Source organism: Doryrhamphus excisus, linkage group LG3 (assembly GCF_037039965.1).
Source record: "Doryrhamphus excisus strain RoL-2023G ecotype Guam linkage group LG3, RoL_Dexc_Guam_v1.1, whole genome shotgun sequence".
Lineage (NCBI taxonomy): Eukaryota > Metazoa > Chordata > Actinopteri > Syngnathiformes > Syngnathidae > Doryrhamphus > Doryrhamphus excisus.
This window is the reverse complement of record NC_136359.1, coordinates 21,156,067-21,175,880: the sequence shown is the minus strand read 5'-3', so window position 1 is coordinate 21,175,880 and position 19,814 is coordinate 21,156,067.

Sequence of the window (19,814 nt, the reverse complement as noted above, 5' to 3'; positions counted from 1 at the left end):
AGCTGCAGGCTACCAGTGTCTTAATGCATTAACTGAGAGTGGCGCAGCATCAAATTCACTTGCCAACAACACCATCATAAATTGATGCCCTCATAAATGCTCAGTGACCATGATCATTTAAATGATGGAGATCCTCGTCGAATCACAAGTACACGGAGGAGAATTGATACTTTTTATCATTTACGGCAGTTTCTAACTGGGAGAAAAATTTTAACATAATGTAGGTCAAACACCTTTGGGGGAATCCTTTGTTTCATATTCATAAATGACATTTGTTTGTTTTCTTAGTCTGGATGTTGCGAAAGAAAAATGAAACTATGACAAAGTATAAACCTACATAAATTAAAATTTCATGTAAAATGTTGTTCTTCCCGTGCATGCGTGGGTTTTCTCCGGGTACTCCGGTTTCCTCCCACATTCCAAAAACATGCTAGGTTAATTGGCGACTCCAAATTGTCCATAGGTATGAATGTGAGTGTGAATGGTTGTTTGTCTATATGTGCCCTGTGATTGGCTGGCGACCAGTCCAGGGTGTACCCCGCCTCACGCCCGAAGACGCGACCCTCGTGAGGAAAAGCGGTAGAAAATGAATGAATGAATGTAAAATGTTATTTTTTAAATACTTCTTGGTCCCATGTTTTATTGTCAAATTAACAATAATGATGTCACACCTACATTAGACATTACATAGGCTGTTTTGAGAGTGTGCTATTCATCACTAGGAATACATCACCGAAGAGAAAAACATCGGAGTTTAATTATTGATGGACGTATTCCATTGCCTTCACTGCCAATGATGCTGGCTTGCCCACCCGTGTGCTTCATAGGTGGCGAGAAAATTAGCAAACAACAGAAAATGTAACGCTGAAAGACAATTTTAAATGCAGACGCGTGTACGGGGGCGATATGACGGAAGGTTGAGCAGAGCAAACGTACTTCAACGTACAACGTACTTCCACTTCAAGAAGTGGATGACCGATCGAAAACTCAACAACAGATGCTAGAGGTGTGACTGCACTAGATAAAGATAACATTTAAAAATAATTTTAAAAAATGGAAACATACAAAAATAGGGCATTCAGAAGGTGCATTCAAGCGGCAGGTTTCAATGACAATGATATAAACATAATAATATTGCTACTGTTTCGGCTGTAATTCACTCCATTCACTGCATTAAATAGCTTGTTTTGGGCTACATGGGGGTAGAGTGGTTAGCGTGCAGACCTCACAGCTCGGAGACCCAAGTTCAATTCCACCCTCGGCCATCTCTCTGTGTGGAGTTTGCATGTTCTCCCCGTGCATGCGTGGGTTTTCTCCGAGTACTCTGGTTTCCTCCCACATTCCAAAAACATGCTAGGTTAATTGGCGACTCCAAATTGTCCATAGGTATGAATGTGAGTGTGAATGGTTGTTTGTCTATATGTGCCCTGTGATTGGCTGGCCACCAGTCCAGAGTGTACCCCGCCTCTTGCCTGAAGACAGCTGGGATAGGCTCCAGCACCCCCCGCGACCCTTGTGCGGATAAGCGGTAGAAAATGAATGAATGAATAGCTCTTTTTCTCTGATTGTGTCCATTATATTTAGTAATACAAATGTGAAGATGACTGTAGGGGTGTTATATCATGTCACAAGAGCTCTAACAATGTTTTAAAAACTGTATTTAAAAGGTATTTGACAGGTTTTTCTATGCTATAACTACAAAAACATGTTTTATCAATAAAGAATCCTGAATATGACTGAATATTGTAATATTGTAAAAAAATAATATATGTATAAAAAACCCCTTGAACATTCAATTATTTAGGTTGGGTCTGGAACCACTTAACTGCGATATAATTAATTAAGTTATTTGGTTTTTGGGAGGAATGTTTCAAAATGGCAGAGCCTCAACTACCTCCCCTGACCACACTTCACTAGCATTGCTGCTAACGTTGTTTAGACCACATTGCCTACCGCTTATATGCAAGCTACAGGAGCTCTGAAGTGACACATGAGACACACCGAGCTAACTAGTTAACATCCAATTTATTGCTTCTAAATGTAATACTGTAATGGGTTTAAAACTGAGCGAGGAAGAAGGACAAAATAAGCAGCAAAAATGTACCACTTCCACACAGGTAAGAGGCCTTAGTCAGGCCACTAAATAGCAATCATTTAGTAATTCATTGAGGTTGTTTTTTGGTAAAGTGGGAAAATGAGGGAGCGATATTTGAACGCCTGCATGTGACTGACATCATCAAGCGGCTGCAGTTCCTCTTATCGGTATGTAGTCGGAGCCATGTTTGCACGGTTGATTACTTCTCCAATGGAGCACTTGTAGTTCCCTATTAGTTTTATCTTATTACAATAATAATTACATAATAGCAAAGAAATCTATTTAGGCCACCTGAGTGTGTCTTCATGTTGTGATGCATGGATGTGTCTTTTGTGTCTCTTTATGTGGAGGGTGTGAATCCGTTTTGCAGGCTTATTTGCAATCATAATGACATAACTGCTCTCAGCCAAGCCCATTCACATCTTCAGTGTCACAGCCTAAATGTGTCGTCATGAATGTGTGAGCTACGCCGCATGTTGCACGAACAGATGGCGGGGTGAATATTCACAGTTGTGTCTTTAAAGGGGCAGAGTGCAATATTTTCCTTTGCGTACGTTCTTGCAAAGCCGTGCCTCTGATGATGAACCATTGATCAGTTATTCATAAATTATTGGTGAGTTATTCATAAATGAAGTGGAAGTGATGTTTCCGTTCCAGTTTCTCTTCAATCAAAGGACAGCCCTGGTCGATAGACATGATGGAAGAATCTCCCAACTGTAGCACAGCTGCTTAGAGATGTCAAAGACTTCCCATGGAGGGAGAACTTAATGTCTGATAGACCCACTTTGGTCTAACCACAGCCTATCTGTACAGTTGCACTCGGGTCCGGTCCGGCGGTCTCTGACTTTTTCTCCATCAGATACGAGATGAAACAAGCTTATAATGTCTCCACTGTTCTTCGTGATGGTGCTCGAAGAGCTTCAGCGCTATCAGACGTGATTGAACGGGCACAGAAAAATCACATTTCTCAGCTTGAGATCCTGATGCCCACCAATGCTTGGGATTTCAGAATAGGTGTGGCTCTCTTCCAAAGGTGCATCTCATAATCATCGGAGCAGGAAGTAGCACACTGACTATGAAGATTCACGGAAAAAGAGTGGAAGTTGTTTTTTTTTATCATAGTGATAAAAGAGCAACTCATGTGAAATAATGTCTGTGGCTCCGTGCAAATACTGAATAGGTCAAAGGGAAAAGTAAGATATTGAAAACTGACATTTTTAAAACTCCATTTTGAATTAATGAGACATTTTGAGTCAGTCGCAGTCATGCTAAGATCAACACACCCTGTGTAAACTACACCCTCGGAAGGGGGGTGGGAGTACATTAATATGTCTTTAGGGGCTCAGTGGCTTATCACTAGGGTGGTACCCTCAAAGACTGTATATTTGTAGCCACAACACGTCTGAGTGTCAATCAGAACCGCAGTAAAAACGTATTTCATTGTATAAATATCAAGATGCATGGTGACTCATTGAAGTCATTTATATACATCGAAAAAAAAAAAAAAAAAACCTGCTTCATCTTGATAACTCATTGTGCGTGGGTGCTGTACGCCTCCCCCATTTAGAGAGCCTGCATCCTCAGGGTCCTTGCTGAAGCCTATCCGGGTCAGGGACTTTTCACTTGCATTTTATATGTCTTTGCACGACACTGAGGCTTTGCCCTAGATTAGCCTGCTTCCAAAATCTTTGCAGGCTCTTAAAGGAAAGACTATAATGATGCGAGACTTTGCTTGTTTGCACTCTTTTAAATGTGTCAGTTTCTATGCTGACACTGGAATTAAAACCAGTCACAGGGCACATATAGACAAACAACCATTCACACTCACATTCATACCTATGGACAATTTGGAGTCGCCAGTTAACCTAGCATGTTTTTGGAATGTGGGAGGAAACCAGAGTAGAAAACCCACACATGCACGGGGAGAACATGCAAACTCTACACAGAGATGCACAAGGGTGGAATCGAATTCGGGTCTCCTAGCTGTGTGACCTGCGCGCTTGTATAGGTATTGACTTCATTCATTCATTCATTCATTTTCTATGGCTTATCCTCACAAGGGTCGTGGGGGTGCTGGAGCCTATCCCAGCTGTCTTCGGGTGAGAGGCGGGGTACACCCTGGACCGGTGGCCAGCCAATCACAGGGCACATATAGACAAACAACCATTCACACTCACATTCATACCTCAGACAATTTGGAGTCGCTAATTAACCTAGCATGTTTTTGGAATGTGGGAGGAAACCGGAGTACCCGGAGAAAACCCACGCATGCACGGGGAGAACATGCAAACTCTACACAGAAATGCATGAGGGTGGAATCGAACATAGGTCTCCTAGCTGTGTGACCAGCGCGCTTGTATATATATTCACTTCATTTATTCATTAATTCTTCATTTTCTACTGCTTATCCTCACAAGAGTCGCGGGGGTGCTGGAGAGGCGGGGTACACCCTGGACTGGTGGCCAGCCAATCACAGGGCACATATAGACAAACAACCATTCACACTCACATTCATACCTATGTACAATTTGGAGTCGCCAATTAACCTAGCATGTTTTTGGAATGTGGGAGGAAACCGGAGTACACTGAGATGCCCAAGTAACAGAGATGCCCGAGAGTGGAATCAAACTCGGGTCTTCTAGCTGTGTGACCTGCGTACTTGTATAGGTATTCACTTCATTAAAAGCAAAAAAAGGCCATCATTTACATAATCACACCTTCACCCTGAAAGAAATGTATTGTATCATGGAATGTTACTAATAATAGACACCCAACACATCAGGAACAGTTTCTAGTTTTCTATTTTTAATACTTCATCCATTTGTTCATTTGCCTACAATGATCACACACCTGATGCCAATCACTGATTGGCATTTAAGCGCCTCACTCCCACACACCTGTACCAGATTGTACTGCCTTGTACTGGTTGTACTACCTACAGCCAGTTTGTTTGCTGGTAGCTACGTTGACTTTCTGCTGTTGTGAGTTTTTTGCCTTTGTCTGTCTCTGTTTGGTCCATCTGCCATCTGTCCATGTGCGGAGACACACTCGACCGCCATGCAGCCCGGTCAAATTCAAATTGGAAAATATAGCATGTAGTGTTATGGTGACTCAAATGGCCCTGAATAGTAGGCGTGACATTCCTGTCACCCTCTCAGTTAAATATTTTTCTGTGAATTTTGCATATTTAAAGTCCCATTTAAAAAATAACCTCTCCAGTACCGCAGGAGACATACTTGAGCCACAGCAATTTGTGAGGACAGTAGTGCAGCACATTGGCAGGTGGCAAACGGGTCAATCCATCACCACCTCGGCTGAACTATTTTTCTTGGGTTATTTTCCCTTTCCAGAAAATGTCCCTTATTTTCAAATGCAAATATTAACATGTCTGGTCTGCAGGGGTCAGTCGCCGTACAAAAAAACAACAGAGTGCAAGTAAACTTGAGTTGAGAAAGTCCAAAAAAAGTCCAAAAACAACATAATATTTATTGGACTATGACTCAAAGTCTTTCTATCTAAACGACACCAGTGATAAATTGAAAAAGTATGACCTCACTTACCTTCTCTGTGATGTGTGATGATCACCCTGGGGCCCAGTTCTCCGTGGCAGTCGAGAAAATAACATCTTTTACACATTGGAACCCGTTTATGTCGACTACCCGTCTATGTCAAACAACTCAGCAAGTCCTGGTCGACTGGGTTAATTGGCGACTCCAAATTGTCCATAGGTATGAATGTGAGTGTGAATGGTTGTTTGTCTATATGTGCCCTGTGATTGGCTGGTCGACCAGTCCAGGGAGTACCCTGCCTCTCGCTTGAAGACAGCTGGGGTAGGCTCCAGCACCCCCGCGACCCTTGTGAGAATAAGCAGTAGAAAATGAATGAATGAATGGTTATAGTCCATACAACCATGTCCTGGAAAAAGAAATAAACCGCTTAAGTACCACATAACAGACATGCAACAGGCTGACCAAGGAAAACATAAGAAGTTTATGGCAGAAACATTGTGAGAAATGTAAATAAAGACCCTAAAATAACTGTTAGTGACGTCAGCGACAACCTGCATAGAACAGTAGTGAAGGTCTCATTATCTAATGTTCATAGACGACTTAAAACAGAGGATGCAAACTATGGTAATGGTAATGGTTTTATTTTATTTGAACATGCATCAGATTACAATTGAATGCATCACATAATCAATTCACAGTTCCACATGTCCAAAAGGAGTAGGAAGAAGCAAAGCTTATTAAATCCTACCCCTCTATCTGGTACTTTTACAACCAGTAACTGTTACATTTGTTCACTTCCTGCTTTCCAAATATTTTTTTTAACTTTATTTTACTTTTATTTAATTTTTTGTTACGTACCAAAGTACGAGGTCATTATACTGTCAATACTGTCAATATACTGTCAATATAGTATGTATAGCACATCATGACTGGTTAAGATCAACTATATCAGCAAGTTTTATTATTTGTCATTTTAGAAATAAGGAATTAGTATGTTCTCTTTATGAATTATTATGATTATGAACTATTCATTAGAAAGAAGAGTATGAAGGGGAATGGAATTCTCCAAAAAACTACAGGGATGAACCCAAATCATTTGGAGACAAGTTGATTAATTTTTGGCTATCACAAAGATGTCTGTGTGGCCTTCCAAGTATGTTTCCTCACAACATCGCTGACCCTCCCCCAAACCAGGCAGGCTTGAAGACATCGCATTAGCAAAACATTCTCGAAAGTGTCTCAAGAGTATCAGTCTGTCAAATGATGTGCTCGTGAACCTGCTGTCATCAGTTTAGAGCACAGCGAGTCAAGATGGAATCTGTCAATTCTGCTGTTCTCTGGAGCAAAAGCCACATTTGTGGACACCAGACCTTTCATGTCACCGCCTGCTTGGAGGTCAATTTGCGGACTCTGGCAGTTCTGTTCCTTCCACAAGATGGTGATTGTGTGACTGGGCTTCTGCCATCCTGCTGCTGCTTCACCCCCGGTAGACTGGCCTGTCTACTGGTATCTCCTCCACACTCTTGACACTGTGCTAGTAGCAACGTATTTGCCCTCTAGAAATCATTTAATGCAACCACTACTGGGGTACTACGGAAATGTAAAAGTCACCCCAAAGGATGGGGGAAAAGAAACGGTCCGTGGTCATCACCCGCTAAACGATTCCTTAATAGGGATTGGGATGCTAATTGCCCTTCCTTCTCCATTGTCTGTCTGCCACAATCGTTTTTAGCTTCAGACATAGGAATACTCGTGATAATGCTAATATGTCCCAAGTGTTCTGTTTCTCCCTTTTCTTTGGAAAATTTGTCGTCAGTTTTAGTTACATATGTCAAGTATTTCCATTAATAGCAACATTTATTTACCATGACCTTTGTGTGTGGATAGGGCCGTGTGCATGAAGTTAAACTTATTTGTTTCCTTTTCGGGCCGCATGGCGGCCAAGTGGTTAGCGCGCAGACCTCACAGCTAGGAGACCAGGGTTCAATTCCACCCTCGGCCATCTCTGTGTGGAGTTTGCATGGGTTTTCTCTGGAGACTCCGGTTTCCTCCCACATTCCAAAAACATGCTAGGTTAGTTTGCGAAACCAAATTGTCCATAGGTATGAATGTGAGTGTGAATGGTTGTTTGTCTATAAGTATGTGCCCTGTGATTGGCTGGCGACCAGTCCAGGGTGTATGGTCTGGGGCTGTTTTCACTTGCTGTGATATTCTGCTGTATGCATTGAAAATGCTAAATTGCTAAATCTAATAGTTGGTCCAAAAGTGTGGCCACTATTTTGCAATCCCACCGACTAGCTAGAACTACCTTCTTCTACACCAAAAACTGACCCAAACTCTGCTCACCGGATAAAGTGGGGGAAAGTCACAGTTGATGTACTACACCGCTGATAGGGATGTCATACATTCATTCATTTATTTTCTACCGCTTTTTCCTCACCAGGGTCGCGGGGGTGCTGGAGCCTATCCCAGCTGTCTTCGGGCAAGAGGCGGGGTACACCCTGGACTGGTCGCCAGCCAATCACAGGGCACATATAGACAAACAACCATTCACACTCACATTCATACCTATGGACAATTTGGAGTCGCCAATTAACCTAGCATGTTTTTGGAATGTGGGAGGAAACCGGAGTACCCGGAGAAAACCCACACATGCACAGGGAGAACATGCAAACTCCACACAGAGATGGCCGAGGGTGGAATTGAACCCTGGTCTCCTAGCTGTGAGGTCTGTGCGCTAACCACTCGACCGTCATGCCACCCGGATGCCATACAACTTCATGTAAAAAAAAAATCCGAACTATCCCTTTAACAATTCATCAACGTTAGATAATAGTCTACTCTGTTAGCAAATGTAATTGCAAAGTGTCACAGACGCATCACACCTCACAGAAGGTAATCAGAAGGTGTAAGGCTGAGCTGGAGAATCGGAAATCTCTTTGGGATTAGTGCTGCTGTTATCGAGTTTCACTTCTTAGTAGGATGAGAGCAGTCAAAAATAAGGCGGGCTGCTCCACTTTTAGTTGGAGTGAAACTACCAGTGTGAGCCTTATTATACGCAATCTACATAACAACATTATAAAACCAAGCATTCAGAGAAGACAAAATGATGAATTAAATATCCGATACAGATATTTATGCTGTGGAATCAGACTTTACATTATTATCCTGTGTATATAGAGAAAGGGTGAAAACATGTACTGTATATGAAATGCAATTAAAAGAGTACACGATCTTTGGTTTATCACTTGGGACGCAGCTGATTGTGATTCCCAGGTACATCTGTTCTTCTCACACTGCCCTTGGCCTCTTCTTCCCCACTGAGCCTCCTCTTTCGTGATCTGAGAGAGAAATCTTCAAATTCCCCATCCTAAAAAAAAGAGGCTTTGTCTAAGGGAATAGAATTATAACAGCATTGCCGTGTCTGAATTATGACCCTTATATAAAACATTACAAATGTCATTCTGACAGGGGAAAATAAAATATTACTAATATGGTCATGCATCTGAGATGATATCCACCGGCAACTATTGGTTCTTATCGGTATTGTGTAGTCAAACTTATTCATAAGCAAAGTTAAAGACAAACTGGGTTGACCAAAGTGCTGCACAAGCCATATAAAAAGTTTTGGAGCAGTCACAGAAACGGCTTTGTCCCGTCTTGTGGTGAGTCTACAGACAGAAGCAGTTTATCTGAGTGATGACATAATGCCGGGCGGCACGGCGGTCAAGTGGTTAGCGCGCAGACCTCACAGCCAGGGTTCAATTCCACCCTCGGCCATCTCTGTGTGGAGTTTGCATGTTCTCCCCGTGCATGCGTGGGTTTTCTCCTCCCACATTCCAAAAACATGCTAGGTTAATTGGTGACTCCAAATTGTCCATAGGTATGAAGGTTGTTTGTCTATATGCGCCCTGTGATTGGCTGGTGACCAGTCTAGGGTGTACCCCGCCACTCGCCCAAAGACAGCTGGGATAGGCTCCAGCACCCCCCCTCGTGAGGAAAAAGATGAATAAATGAATGACATAATGCCTGTGAATATTATCATTCATCCAGCTCGTTATATTTTCTGGTCTAATCTGTGCATTTTTTGGGCGAGGACTCTCCCACCGATACTACAGACTACATACAGATCCTTTCGGTTTTTTTTTACATTCCCGCGATTCACCTCACTGTTAGCGGTGTTAGCGACTGTTAGCTGTTAGCGACAACACACCATGTCCCCTCCGGCCACTCCAAACGTGATTGAAGGGGACCTATTATGCTTTTTCCATTTTTCTGACTTATTAGTGTTGCATTATCGTGTTAAACTATGCCAAAGTTTCAGATAATAAAGTTCGCGCATTTGGAATTGAGCCCTGAAAAAAGTTTGGGATTCCTCTGAACGCTTAGTTTTGTCTAACACCGGCTCAAGCTGTAGGCTTGTCCTGCTCCCACTCTGCTGTTTGTTTTAGGTTTCACCATGTTAGCACGGAGCAATGGCTTCCAGGAAATATTTGTTCAGGTTTGATGGAAAGCTAACTAGCCTAAAGAGGCAAACATCAAGCAGAAGTGGTTGGAGTTGCAGATTCCCGACCAGCAAAAGGTAAATATGGGACTGTTTTGTGAACATTCTGCTGGTGACCCACCACCTGTCCTCCCACCACAAACTGCTTTTATAACTCTGAACTTTTGTCCTTAAGAGGGGGTACTGTCATGCTCTGTGTAGTAGTATACATGACATTTTAGTTTAACTGTTATGCTTTATTTCTGGTTTTATGCTCTTATTTTGGAGTTCTTCCTGTTTGTCCTGTGTTTGTGTTTAATGCACTCGGATTTCATTTAGTGTTAGAGTATTTAGTTTAGTCTGTGCTGTCTGTCAGCGTTTGTTTCTGCTGATAATTGGATCCCTGCCGCTGCACAGCAGCATTCATTTTTTAAAAGTACTTTTTACCTGCAATCGGGTCTCATCTTTCTTCATACCTTGGGGTCACGCTGCAGCATCACCAAGCCAAGATGTGACAATTTTAATGTAACTCATGCTGTTTAATCTACCATCCATGGCCAACAAGTTTGAATCCGCTGGTGTTATGATACTGGCGGACGTGGCTATTTAGATGAAGGCCAATGGAATCATTAAACAGCGCGGTGGGATTTCCACTTTGTGCAGTAGAAATAAATAAAATCTTGGGATAAGGTTGACTTCCTACAGCACTACTTTGCAGAGCTCAGAAATACTGTAGGTATTTTAACCTAGCACATCATATTGATTGATTGCCTTTAGGGCAATTTAATGGGTGCAGCACAACATGTTACCCAGTCTTGTATCCTTTGGAGAATGTGGATGTTTACCTAATTAGAACCAGCTGGTCAGTGCTTGTAATTTACAAGCAAATGGACTTGGAATAACAATTCTAATTAGTGACGCTTCCACTAGTATTGAGCGATTTCCGTGAAAAAGCATGTGATCGACATATACCGATCAATGTCTTTCAAAGCGTGTGGCCTGCACACTAACTAGTCACCACCGTGCAGCCTATGTAAAATATGTTTTTGTCTGAATTAACATTCATTCATTCATTTTCTACTGCTTTTTCCTTACAAGGGTCGCGGGGGTGCTGGAGCCTATCCCAGCTGTGGTCGGGCGAGAGGTGGGGTACACCCTGGACTGGTCGCCAGCCAATCACAGGGCACATATAGACAAACAACCATTCACACTCACATTCATACCGATGGAGTCACCAATTAACCTAGCATGTTTTTGGAATGCACGGGGAGAACATGCAAACTCCACACAGAGATGGCCGAGGGTGGAATTGAACCCTGGTGTCCTAGCTGTGAGATCTGCGCGCTAACCACTAGACCACCGTGCCGCCCCTGAATTAACATGATTTTATAATTCCTTTTTTCAGAACATAGGAATTCTGGGCCCCATGAAAAAAAAAACACTTTTTAATTTTTTTATTTTATTTTTTCTTTTTTTAGTATTTTTAGTTGCTCCTGGCAGTATGGGCCCTTGGAATTTAGTACTCATAGTACTCTTCTTCTTAATTTATTTCAGACATGCATACTATGTTACATTATTGTTTCTCACATATACATACACACACACAACACCTCATTACTACACGTGTCTGAAAAGGAGCAGGAAGAAGCAAAGCTTATTAAATCCTACCCCTTCTCCACGCCATAGCAGTTACCAATTCAATAAGTGATTTTTTTTCCCACACATATAATCACAGAATCTTACATAAGACAAAACAACAAAAGAAGAGTGGGAACATCGGACACCCCAACAAAACCCCAGGACATTGCTGAAGCACACCACCAACTCCGCCAGCCAATCCACCTGGCCCCGACCCCCCTAGCCCCGGAGTGCACCCACCTAGTGCCCAGCACCCCAGCAGTCCCCCAATAAGAAGCCATTTTTGTTGGACCCACAAGTATGTGTGATCCCTACTCAAATATATTGAACATTTTACAAGTAATACATGTAATTGGTGTTGGTCAATCTCACTCATGGATGATTGGTATCGGAATCTGCAGCATAAAACTCTGACCGGAACATCCCTAATACTAATGTCATTATTTTTACCACAATGCTGCAGTGAAATATAATTGAAAATGCCACATTTCTCCGGAAAAGTAAAATCGTAGTTAGTGAAAGTGGCCCAATGAACATATTGAACAATAAACTGAGGAGTGTAATTGAAACCACTGCTGCTCATTTCCCTCCAAAGAATGACATTTCCTTTACTTCCCTCCCCGCTTTCGCACTTCATCACAGGAAAACAGACAAATTGGAACCACACTGATCTAATCAGGATATAGAACAGGCTGTGCCGGACCGTTGCAGCATACATTCTTATGTTTTAGAGACTCTTCAAAAGACTCCTAAAGAAAAGGACAAAGGCACAGCAGCCACTGAAGAAAACGGAGATGGGATAATGACAACTAATTATTCATTCACTTGGGTGAGGGGAGATCATGTGGTTTGCCGCTTCTCCAGCAATATATAGGAGCAAAACGCTGTGACTCACTTCCACTTTTGGATGCAGCTGAATAAAACCAGACACTGGTATCGCAGCAAGATGTCATTTTTTTCTTCTGCGGCTGATTTAAATATGTCAGCTACACTGGGAAAAAGGTTATTTATACATGTCCAATCATTTATTAATTAAAACTCATACTGTGTATTTATACATAATGGCTCTTCTTGCGTCCAAAGCGTGTCTTTCACACCACATAGAGCAGGAAAACACACCATGCACAAATCTGTACTTCTACATAGATTAACATGTTTTGGAATTCTATGCTGCATTCCAGACTTTGCTAAAGATGTACAGATGACTTTGGTTGTACAAGAAACTCGGAAAAAACTTGACTTTTAAGAAAAGTACAATGAAAAATGATTGCAAATGTTACACTCGGGGCTGCACGGCAGTCGAGTGGTTAGCACGCAGACCTCACAGCTAGGAGACTCGAGTTCAATTCCACCCTCGGCCATCTCTGTGTGGAGTTTGCATGTTCTCCCCGTGCATGCGTGGGTTTTCTCCTGGTACTCCGGTTTCCTCCCACATTCCAAAAACATGCTAGGTTAATTGGCGACTCCAAATTGTCCATAGGTATGAATGTGAGTGTGAATGGTTGTTTGTCTATATGTGCCCTGTGATTGGCTAGCAACCAGTCCGGGATGTACGGCGGCTCTCGCCCGAAGACAGCTGGGATAGGCTCCAGCACCTCCCGTGACCCTTGTGGGGATAAGTGGTAGAAAATGAATGAAGGAATGTTACATTCTTCGGCATGCTCAAGACCCCACCTCCAACAGCCAAGGCAGACATTGTATGACTGACAAAAAGGGCTCATTCCATTCATGCCATTGTTCTGTGGAGCAAATGCTGAAACAATGCAAAGTGCCTGCCTGCTTTGGGGTGAGAAATTAGTATAAAAAGTAGTGTAACAGACACGTATGCACATGTCTATCCATCCATTTTCTATGCCGCTTATTATCACTAAAGTCGCGGGTATGCTGGAGCCTATCCCAGCTGTCTTCAAGCAAGAGGCGGGGTACACCCTGGACTGGTCGCCAGCCAATCACAGGGCACATATAGACAAACAACCCTTCACACTCACATTCATACCTATGGACAATTAACCTAGCATGTTTTTGGAATGTGGGAGGAAACCGGAGTACCCGGAGAAAACCCACGCATGCATGAGGAGGATCTGTACACAATTCCTGGAAGCTGAAAAATCCCAGTTCTCCAAAACAATAAAACTGCATTTGAGTGACCTGTTCTTGTGGCCAGCAGAAGCAACATCTGACATTGATATGCCACACGTGTGAGATGGATAGCAAAGGAGACTCCGTCACAGATTTTGACAGATCTGTGAAGAATATTTGAGGCATTTTTTGTACAAAGAAAACTTTATTTAGTAAATTCAGTTCATGAACAATGGGTGCAGTCTATCATCTCAAATTGTGTACAAGGTAAATCTGTGCTCCCAACCACTCCTATTCCGGTGGCTACATGTATAATATAGTAAATATAATATGAATATAGTAATATAATATAAATATATAATATATAGTAATATAATATTTGACATCAACATCATAGAAAAAGAATAACATGTTGGGTTTGTCGATGTCCTGGCATCTCATGAAAACAAGCTTTCAGGACACAGCATAATGTATATCAAGCTGTTTTGTAAATGTTGTGCATTTTTAACATTAAAATTCATGGATGGAGTTTATACATTTTCATGCATTTTTTTTTTTTTACAGATTTTCAAGCGCATAATCAAGAAGGATGTTTCACTAATGAATATTCAGATAAGAACTTGAAAGGGATTTAGAGGAACGAGCTGGAAATGCTGCTCTACTTGTTTTTGACACTGATGCTCTGCATCTGCATCGTTCCACCATTAAGATAGCCTTCACATTATATAGCGTCAGTATAAACAGGGAAATTCCCCCTTTACAGCAAGCAAGCAGCTCCCAGGATGTGTGGACCACATTTAATCTGCTGCAAGTGTGACTCTTGTATTAAAGGTTAACAACAAACAGTAAAAAAAAAAAAAACAATTGGAAATTGGATGTCATTGACTGAATGAATTTGGTGATTGGATTGTGCTTTGTCTCCAGCTCCCTAGAAAACAAAAAAGCTTCCCATTTCATGCTGTTATTACATTCAAAAAACACATTCTGGCTGCCATTTTCAATAAAAAGCGACGGCAACAACGCCTTGTGGAGGAAAAAGTGTGAAAAGCTGTGTCAGGGTGCAGTGAGCTCGCACGTGATAGTGCCACTCTAACCGTTAATCGTTAATACTACGGATCGTCAATAAAGAGACTAGTTTGTTTAAAAAAAGAATCATACTAAATGTGTTGTGGTACAAGAACGTAAATTCAGCAACGCTTTAGTTGTATTATTTTTAATCCATTCATAATAATATTCAATTCCACAAATTAATGTTTTTAACAAAAGGATCAGTACCAGATTGGATCGGCAAGTCTAAAAAAAAAAAGCAGGAAGTGAACAAATGTAACAGTTACTGATTGTAAGTACCGGATGGAGGGGTAGGATTTAATAAGCTTTGCTTCTTCCTACTCCTTTTGGACATGTGGAAGTGTGAACTGATTATGTGATGCATTCAATTGTAATCTGATGCATGTTCAAATGAAATAAAACCATTACCATTACCATTACAAAGAAATACAGCTGAATAGGTGCAGATTCTGGAAGAACGAGAAAGCTTTCACAACCCAATACAAAGAGACAAAAAATTAGCATAATACGTCCTCCTTAACACATACATAAGGTGTACTGTATTACGGACCCCCTAGCACTACACTGTTTACAAAGAAAAAAGGAAACAGAACCAAAACAGTGAGTTGAATTGAACTTTATTCAACTATTTAACTTAACACTCGCCACATTTCTTTTTCTTCCACCAATTCATCATTGTCCTCATCTTCTATATCTGAATTAAACAGCTGGGCAATTTCAATTTCCGCATGTAGGTTTGGATATTTTCCTCCCTTTTATAATAAAGTTTCATTTAAACATTTATTTTGTGCTCAGTTGCGTTGTCATTGACTAATTTGTGTGACAAACAAAAAAAAAATAAATCAGGAATGGTAAAATATTTATAGGGCTTTTTTAAATATTTGGTTAAAATAGAACAAGCACATAAACAACAGTAAAAAATACTAGACGTTAATAATAAAAAGAGTGGAGTTCACACACTTAAAATGTAAAGACAACATGAAGGATTAGGCCAACAGCTGCGTGTCCTTTAGAAAGCCACTTATCAGTGAAGCTAATGGGATAAAAAGGCATCAATTTGTTCGGGAGCATACTTATTGCTCTCTGAGAAAAGGTCATGCGAATTTAGACTGATGATCTAATTTTCAGCATAAACAAAAGCCAGATGTACTTCTTGCATAGTCTATACACTTCCAACCGCTAACAGAGTACAAAATATCTCTTTGTGGCATGAGATAGTCATTTTTGGTAGAAAACTATCCAAACAGTCTTGTTTACCTCTCGCAGCAAACAATTAGCAACGTTGAAAATACATTCACCGACCTGATGGTGACACTGGAGTTCATGCCTGATGAAAGTAACATCATCAAATGTTTGCACCAATGTCAAGACATTTTTGTAAAAAAAAAAAAACAGCAGCTCCATAATGTCATTGGGATTGATTCTCAAAGATCAGAAAGTGTCTGCAGCAAATGTCATGTCACGCCATCAAACAGTTGTCGAGACAGTTCGGTGCAGAGGGACAGAAGAGCAGTCGGCAATGTCATGTCAATCAGCCACTGGCAGGACACAGGAGTGTCATGTGTGAAGTGAATAACTGGCAAATATTGAAGCACAAATTAAAACTGGAAAAGGATTTAACATGGATTTTACTTTATTGTACTTTATTTTAATAGTCAAGTCTTGTATCACAAATATTTTTCTGATGGCTTCAATTACTTTTAATGTTTGAATAAATGTAATCCGATCATTTATTATGTCTGTTGTATTTATTTAGGGATTTCGTTCCAGACAAAACGGAAACGAATGAAAACTAAAACTTGAAAAGGATTTAACATGGATTTTACTTTATTGTACTTTATTTTAATAGTCAAGTCTTGTGTCACAAATATTTTTCTGGTGGCTTCAATTACTTTTAATGTTTGAATAAATGTAGTCCGATCATTTCTTATGTCTGTTGTATTTATTTAGGGATTTCGTTCCAGACAAAAAAGGAACAAATGAAAAGGATTTAACATGGATTTTACTTTATTGTACTTTATTTTAATAGTCAAGTCTTGTGTCACAAATATTTTTCTGGTGGCTTCAATTACTTTTAATGTTTGAATAAATGTAGTCCGATCATTTATTATGTCTGTTGTATTTATTTAGGGATTTCGTTCCAGAAAAAAAGAAATGAATGAAAACTAAACCTCGAAAAGGATTTAACATGGATTTTACTTTATTGTACTTTATTTTAATAATCAAGTCTTGTATCACAAATATTTTTCTGATGGCTTCAATTACTTTTAATGTTTGAATAAATGTAGTCCGATCATTTATTATGTCTGTTGTATTTATTTAGGGATTTCGTTCCAGACAAAAAAGGAACAAATGAAAAGGATTTAACATGGATTTTACTTTATTGTACTTTATTTTAATAGTCAAGTCTTGTATCACAAATATTTTTTCTGATGGCTTCAATTACTTTTAATGTTTGAATAAATGTAGTCCGATCATTTATTATGTCTGTTGTATTTATTTAGGGATTTCGTTCCAGACAAAAAAGGAACAAATGAAAAGGATTTAACATGGATTTTACTTTATTGTACTTTATTTTAATAGTCAAGTCTTGTGTCACAAATATTTTTCTGGTGGCTTCAATTACTTTTAATGTTTGAATAAATGTAGTCCGATCATTTATTATGTCTGTTGTATTTATTTAGGGATTTCGTTCCAGACAAAAAAGGAACAAATGAAAAGGATTTAACATGGATTTTACTTTATTGTACTTTATTTTAATAGTCAAGTCTTGTGTCACAAATATTTTTCTGGTGGCTTCAATTACTTTTAATGTTTGAATAAATGTAGTCCGATCATTTATTATGTCTGTTGTATTTATTTAGGGATTTCGTTCCAGAAAAAAAGAAATGAATGAAAACTAAACCTCGAAAAGGATTTAACATGGATTTTACTTTATTGTACTTTATTTTAATAATCAAGTCTTGTATCACAAATATTTTTCTGATGGCTTCAATTACTTTTAATGTTTGAATAAATGTAGTCCGATCATTTATTATGTCTGTTGTATTTATTTAGGGATTTCGTTCCAGACAAAAAAGGAACAAATGAAAAGGATTTAACATGGATTTTACTTTATTGTACTTTATTTTAATAGTCAAGTCTTGTATCACAAATATTTTTTCTGATGGCTTCAATTACTTTTAATGTTTGAATAAATGTAGTCCGATCATTTATTATTTCTGTTTTTTTTTATTTAGGGATTTTGTTCCAGACAAAAAAGAAACAAATGAAAATCAAAGCAATTTTTTAATGTAAATCCAATTAATCCATTAATCCAAAATGGATTTATTTGTAAATCCATTGAATTCATTAACTCAATTAATCAAATTAATCTGTTCTGGCCGAGTGGTTAGCGCACATGACACACACCTCAGAGAACTGGGTTCAATTCTCCGCTCGGCACCTCTATGTGGAGTTTGCATGTTCTCCACGTGCATGCGTGGGTTTTTTCCGGGTACTCCGGTTTCCTCCCACATTCCAAAAACATGCTAGGTTAATTGGCGACTCCAAATTGTCCATAGGTATGAATGTGAGTGTGAATGGTTGTTTGTCTATATGTGCCCTGTGATTGGCTGGCGACCAGTCCAGGGTGTACCCCGCCTCTCGTTTGAAAACAGCTGGGATAGGCTCCAGCACCCCCTGACCCTCAAGGGGATAAGCGGTATAGAAAATGAATGAATTAATGAATTTACATGCAGAAAATGCTAAATAATGCTAGAAATGAAAATCAGTTTTACCTTTATTGAAGACTTTATTGAATGAGGTGAGGGGACTGCAGCTCACTCATTTTGGTCTCCCCCAGTTACTCCATAAACCTAAACTGGTCCAGAACTCTGCTGACCGTCCTACAGCAACTCCACTGGCTGCCAGTAGAGCAGAGAATAGAGTAGAAACTCCTCTTCAACACCTTCAAGACCATAGACATCCTCCTCCTTTATACGCCTCAGCACCGCAGAGCAGAGTGCCAGACTCTAGAACTCATTAGCATCCAACACCCGAAATATTGACTCACTGCCCATCTTCATATCCAGACTCATAACTCATCTGTTCAAAATTGCATACTCTTTCTCTGACTTGTTTATGTTTTTATTTAACTGTGTCATGTGAAGTGTCCTCGGGTTTTTAGAAAGGCGCTTACAAATTAAATGTCTTTTTATTAAATGAATAATACATTCTTTTCTTCTATAGGCAGGCACTTTATCATAAATGACAAAAAAGTTGCATTCAAATATAAAATCTGATGAGTCCTGACTCATTTCCATCCCTTACTCATGGAACCTGGTCCTTGAAGCAGATGATTCACAGTGAACTGAAAAAACATCCAGGAGTCCTGTTAGAATGAATCATGCTGTTTGTTGAGGTGGCATTTTCTCAAACGCTGAAGCTTTTGTAGAAGATATCTGGGTCAAGCACATGCAGATAAAATGCCAAGCCGAATGCCTCAAGCTCTTACAATTAATTTCCTGTCAGTTAAATTGTCGTCTTTTCAGGTAACCTCTATGTGAATTAAGTAAGGTGATGCATTTTGGGGTTAAGTAAATGAATAGTTATGGTTGATCAGTCATATAAATGACTGTCTGTCAGCCTCTGATGTCATTTGCTTAATTCTATGTGTCTTCTTTGTTCTCATAATTTTTTTATTAATTCTTTTCCATTGCCACTTCGTCCTCTGGTGTGGATGTTCCGTACCTTGTTTTACTAGACCAAACTTGCATTCTATTTAAATCTATTCTGTTTTCCGTCTACCTCACTGTGTGAAAGGAGGTACCGATTGAGCATGTCATTGATCTGACACAGCAGCAACAACATATCCGCACTCTCACACCATGTCGCTGATCTCTCCATGCAGAGTTTTTGTGGACAGCAGTACAAAAGTCGAATCAATGCAGGTCATAGCTGA